The following is a 6660-nucleotide window of genomic DNA, read 5'->3' as shown; positions in this document are numbered from 1 at the left end:
ATCTCTTTGGTTAGATTTATTCTTAAGTGTTTTTTGAGATTATTGTCAATGGGAAAGTTATTCTGATTTTTTTTCTCAATAGATCCATTACTGGAATAAAGGAAAATAGTTTAATTATGTATATTGATCTTATATCCTGTTACATTGCTTAATTTGTTTGTCAGCTCTAGAAGTCTTCTCATAGAGGTTTTTGGGTCTTTTATATGTGGAATCATGCAATTCCTAGAAGAAAACATAGGGTCAACACTCCAGAATATAGGCACAGGCAATGACTTTATAGGACCCCCGGAGCTCTGGAAATAATGACAAGAGTTAATAAATGGGATGACATTAAACTAAAAAGCATCTGAAAAACAAGAGAAACAATTAGGAATGTGAAGTGAGAACCTACAGAATGGGAGAAAAATCTTTGCTAGCTATTCTTCTGACAGAAGATTCACATCTAGAATATGGTGTTTTGAGTTGTTTATATAAAAACAAATAACCTAATTAATAAATGGGCAAATCAGTTAAACAGACACTTCTCAAAAGAACAAATATAACAAATATGTGAAAAATTTCAACAATGAGGGAAATGCAAATCAAAACTACTCTGAGATTTCATCTCATACCAGTCAGAATAGCAGTCATCAAGAGCACAACAAATCATAAATGTTGGAGAGGTTGTGGAGAAAAAGGAATACTTTTACATTGTTTGTGTGATTGTAAATTTGTACAACCACTATGGAAATCAGTATGGAGACCCCTCAAAAGATTAGGAATGGAATCACTATGTGATCCAGCTATATCACTTCTTGGTATTAAGAATTAAAGGCATCTTACTCTAATGATACATGTATATCTATGTTTATAGCAACACAATTTCAATAGCCAAAAAATGTTTTCAGTTTTCCTCCATTCAATATGATGTTGGCCTTGGGTTTGTCATATATAGCCTTTACAAAGTTGATGTAAGTTCCTTCTATCCCTAGTCTCTCTGTTGTTTTAAACATGAATGGGTGCTGGACTTTGTCAGATGCTTTTTTTCCTGCATCTATTGAGACAATCATGTGATTCCTGTCCTTAACTATATTGATTTGATGAATTACATTTATTGATTCATATATGTTGAACCAACTTTACATCCCTGGGGTGAAACCCAAGGTGTACTATCATGGTATACTATCTTCTTGAAATGTTTTTAAATGTGTTTTGCCAATATTTTATTAAGAATTTTTTTATGTTTATTCATCAGGGATATCGGTGGAAATTTTCTTTCCTTGATGTGTCTTTGTCTGATTTTGATATCAAGGTGATACTGGCTTCATAGAATGAATTTGGAAGTGTTTCCTCCCTTTCTATTTTGTGGAATAATTTGAGAGGATTGGCATTAATTCTTCTCTAAAGGTCTGGAAGAACTTGGCTGAGAATGCATTTGGTCCTGAGCTTTTCTCTGTTGGAAGGCTTTTTTCCCTTTAATAGTGCTTCAGTTTCATTACTAGATATTGGTTGGTTTAAATTTGCTATAGCCTATGCTTATGGTTCAGTTTGGGTAGGTCATATGTCTATAGGAATATGTCAATGTCTATGAGATTTTCTAGTTTAATGGAACATAAATTTTTAAAATACTCTGTAGTGATCATCTGGATTTCAGAAGTATCTATGCTCATATCTCCTTTTTCAAATCTAATTTTGTTGATTTGTCATCTTTGCTCTGTTTTTTTTGTTAGTTTGGTTAAGGATTTATCAATCTTGTTTATCTTTTTAAAGAATCAACTCTGTTGCATTGATCCTTTGTATTTTTAATTGTCAATTTAATTTTGGTTTAGATCTTAAATATTTCCTGTCTTACACTAATTTTGGTTTTAGGTTGTTATTCTTCTAGTCCCTGGAGGTGTAACATTAGATTATTCATTTGGTATCTTCGTATTTTTTAAATGTATGAACTCAGTGCTATAAATTTTCCTCTTAGAACTACATTGATACTGTGTCAGAGATTTTGATATGTTGTATCTCATTTGTGTCTAAGAATTACTTTTTATTTCTTCTCTGATTTCTTCAACTATTAATGCATTATTCACAAGTGTATTATTTAATCTCCAGGTGTTAGAATGATTTCTGTTTTTTTGTCTTGTTAATTTCTAATCTTATTATGATCTGAGGGGATGCAAGGAATTATCTCTATTTTTTATATTTGCTAAAATTTGTTTTGTGTCCTAATATATGATCTATTTTAGAGAATTAATCACATGTGGTTAAGAAGAAAGTGAATTCAATTATCAATATATTAAATATTCTATAGATATCTTTTAGATCCATTTAATCAGTAGTATATTTTAGTTCTGAAGAGGCCTTACTTAGTTTGTATGAATGATTTATCTTGTTGTGAGAAAAATGTGTTGAAATCACCTGGTAATCTTATATTGTGGTCTAGTTGATTATTTTTAAAAAATTGTTTAATTGATTCTTTTTATACATGTTATACATGATAGTAGAATCCATTTTGACATAATTATACAAGCATGGAATATATCTTATTCTAATTAGGACCCCATTCTTGTGGAGGTACATGATGGTGGGGTTCACTCTGTTATATTCAATTCATATATGTTCAAAATTATTTCATATTCATTCCACTGTTTTCCTTTTCCTACCCCTCTCCCTTTGTTTGCTCTTTATATTGATAAGGGTTTGTTTTATGTATGTAGATGCATTGTTGTTTGGGGCATAAATATTTACAATCATTATATCTTGCTGGATGATTCCTTTAGCCAGTATAAAGTTATCTTGTATTTGGTCTGTTCAGTTTTTTTTCTTTCTTCATGATATAGTCAAGGTAAGGTGTATCAGTATAGGAATTTGTCTATTTCTCTTATGATCAAATTTATAGGCCTATAGTTGATATAAAATGTAATTTCTTCTTTCATTAGAATGACTAAGGTTTTTAAGTCTGAATGTAGTGAAGATATGAGGAAATGAGTCTTCTCATGTACATGGCTTATAAGTTTTTGAATTCATAAAGCCACGTTGGAGAAGCTTTGGGTAACATGAGTCACAAATGCGAAATACCCATATTTTGATGATCTAGAAGTTCCATCTGAAGGTACATGCCATACATGTTAATAATTGTATACAAAGAAGGAACAAGGATACTCCCCTAATGTCTATTTATACTAATAAAATATTGGAAACAAATGTCTTTCAAGACAAGAAGAAAATGTGACCTTTTCACAAAATGGAATAATGAACCTCAGTTAAAGGGAAAGGCAGCTGAATGTCTTTGTACAATCAATGTGGTCAAATGTGTAAAAGTCATGATTTAGAATGAATTTATGGTAGTGGTTGTTCTGTGGAAGGGGAGATGATAGATATAACTGAGGCTAGAGATCTAAGGGAATTTAAAACATTTTTTGAAGTTCTGGGGATTAAACTTGGGGACTTGTGCATGTTAGGTAAATGCTCTATTTCTGTACTATACCCACAGTCCTCTGTGTGTTTTTAAGAGAATATATATGCATACAATTTTTCCATGGTAAAAATACTTTCATACAAGAAAAAACAGAATGCAAATTTAAAACTAGATTGAAATTACAATGTGCTTTTCCTTGCATTGTGTCCTTTGAGCTCTACACTGCCTTAAGAAATAGGCACAAATTGTTTCTGTGTACCAGATGAGAAAATGAACCTTAGGATGCTGCAAGACATAGTTAGAAGGCAATGGTTGGAGAACAGAACACTGCCAGTGTTTCTTTTCTTTTCCACCAGGACTCATTTCCCTGAAGTTCAGTAATTGTCACCATCAGTGGTGTTGGGTTTTATCTGTTCTTTCAACTGGTTTCAATTGGGTACTCGGGTTTGGACTGAACTTACTAGTGGGAACTAAGTTTATAGGCCAACATAAGGACTAAACTTTCAACAGTTTTCTCAGCCAATCAGCTCTAGAAAACTAAATGTTTCTTAATAAAGAGTGGTTGAAAAAAAGAAACATGCCTGGTTTCTGTTTAAACCTTATTTTGTCCCATTTCAAAATGTCAGAATAAAGTGTGGGAATAGTAACTAATGTTGGTAAGAGTTGGTACAGTATATTAGTGGTATTATTTTTTAAGAAGCAATTACAGTTGCTTAGGGGAAAGAACAGAGAAATAGAACAAACTAAAGCTTATATTTCTCGATGCAAAAAGAAGCTTAAGAAAAGAGCAGCAAGGGGCAGTTATTTGCCATGAACAATTCTTAAGTTCTATATTTCTTACATTTGAGCCTGATCACTCTGTTGGAGGTGTATGTAAGTTTCTGTAAATAAAGGAAATATCTAGAACAGTGCTGCATTTGTTCAAGTGTATAATATTAGAGGCAAAATTATATGTGTGAATTTTAAGAAATGTTATGCTGCATTAAGAATAAAAATAATTTTGACTAAAAAGTTCTCTATTATTGTATATTTTTGTAACAAATATATTTAAGTTGAAAGAAAGGTCAGAATTAAGAGGATTTAGAGTCTAGTAAAATTTTAGTGTACTGTATATATAATGACATATATTTTCATTTGTTTTTGAATAAAACATTTTTTCTTAAGGGTTTTCCATTGTCTATTAAAAATCAATATTTTTAGGCCCAATAATGTATCTTAAAAGAAAGTAAATATTGGTACATGAGCCTCTTATTATAAGTGTCCAAATGAAGGATTTTTCATCTATAATATCTGGCAATGAGAAGTGACCAGAAATTGTTTGAAATGAGAGAATAATTCACCAGTTCTGAATTCAGTTAAATATAAATTTATTTCAATTTAAGTGATAAATTATGACAGATTGAAAATGATATATAATCTGTAGTATGAGCCAAGAGTTGTCAATGTAAAATACATGACACTTTATAAACTTAAAAGAAGTATATTTAATGAAAATAATGTAAATTTTATTTTAGAATAGAGTAAGTATATTGGTATCCCATATAAGGTGATTAAAAATATGCCATCTCATGAATAAAGTTACAGAAAGTGAAAGAAAAATTGGTGAGACATTAGCTGGAACAATAATTCATTCAAAAGTATCAGTGACATTCCAATTTTCATTTTTGTTTTAATTATTCAAATGTAGGGCATATTGAGGTATATAACACATGTGGATTATCTGAGAGGAGAAGTTAAGTTTTGCTGAGTGACTCATTTGTCAAGATGGGTTCATTCAATTATTATTACTTTTTTGAGTTGCAACTCTGTTTTGTGCAGCAGCTTGAACTAGCAGGAAAAATTTTCAGAGAGACCAATAGTCATAATTCAATGTGATAAATACAAATCTTATTGCTCCCACCCTTCAAAAACAAAACAAACAACAAAAAGCCATCTTCAAACATCTGTTTTACTTAAAGCTCTACTTCCTTAGATTGACTCTCTAGATTCTTTTCATTTATCTACCTCTTCAGTTTCTTCCTCCAGCAATCCATGTTTCCTCTAATGGCCTCTTTCTATTCCCTCCTTCTCAACGTGAACACTCTGTTCTAGTTACAGTAATCCTCTCCTTGTTCTCTGAAATTCACTTTCTCTTTCATATAGATATGACATTCACATGCTTGTTCTCTCCACGTGATTCCCATCTTACAGTGCTTACAGTTCTTTCAAGACTAAGTTCATATGTAGCCTCCTCTGTGAAGCCCTCTCCAGCTTCTCATCTCTGTTATAGCAGAAATTTCCTTGAATTGCAATTTTCTTTGTTTGCCTGTGTTCCTCTCCCATTAGGCTATGACTCCAGAAGGGCAGAAATCGTATCCATTTTATGTCTATGCCTAATATGGTATTTGTTACAGTCAGTTTATTAAATATTTGTCGAATGAATAAAAGAGTGCAATAATGGAATGCCAGAAGGGTTGGAATGAATTCTGTTAAGCATTTTGCCTAAGAGCATACAGCATTCCCTGCACTCCCTAGAAATTTTCTTAGCTGGGTACCAAGATCATAGGTTGGGTATCCTTCTGTGAGACTAGGAGTCAAGAATTGTGAATGGTCTGGGGTTATGGTTCAGCAGTACAGCGTTTGCCTAGCATGTGCAAGGCACTGGGTTCGATCCTCAGCACCACATAAAAATAAATAAAATAAAGGTATTGTGCCCAACTACTACTAAAAAAAATATATATATAAAAGAATTGTGAACAGTCTGATATTTCCCTTGCTTTCAAGGTAAAAAGGGAGCCTGCTATAGTTTCAAGGATGCTGGCAGAAGATGTGAAGTTCTTGACTCAGAGACAGAGGATCTCATTACTCATGGTATAGCTATCAGCATAGGCTTGCATTAGTTCCCCCAAGTCTATGGAAGTGAAACAGAGATGGGCCTGGGTGGGATTCTGTACATATAGTAGTGTTACATCCCAGCTTAAGATCCCTGAATATAGAAAGTCCCAGCCTTTTAAATACTACTAGTCCAGCCTTTCCTCCAGTGAGAGATATTGCCTTTATTATTTGTACAGGAAACACATCTGCCTTTGCACTGGAGGGAGATACTATATCAGCTAAAGCTATTTGCCCATGCAGTTCCAAGACTAGGTGGCACTTGTGAGGTACTCTCAAGGTGCTGACTATCAGACACTTATGCAGCCCTTGGAGTATGTGTTTAACTTGGAACGCTGGGTGCCAAACTTGCCTCACTCTAGTCCTATTTCTGTGTTTTACAAACATCCTTGAAAAGATAG

Source organism: Callospermophilus lateralis, chromosome X (genome assembly GCF_048772815.1).
Source record: "Callospermophilus lateralis isolate mCalLat2 chromosome X, mCalLat2.hap1, whole genome shotgun sequence".
NCBI lineage: Eukaryota > Metazoa > Chordata > Mammalia > Rodentia > Sciuridae > Callospermophilus > Callospermophilus lateralis.
This window is presented reverse-complemented; position numbering follows the sequence as displayed.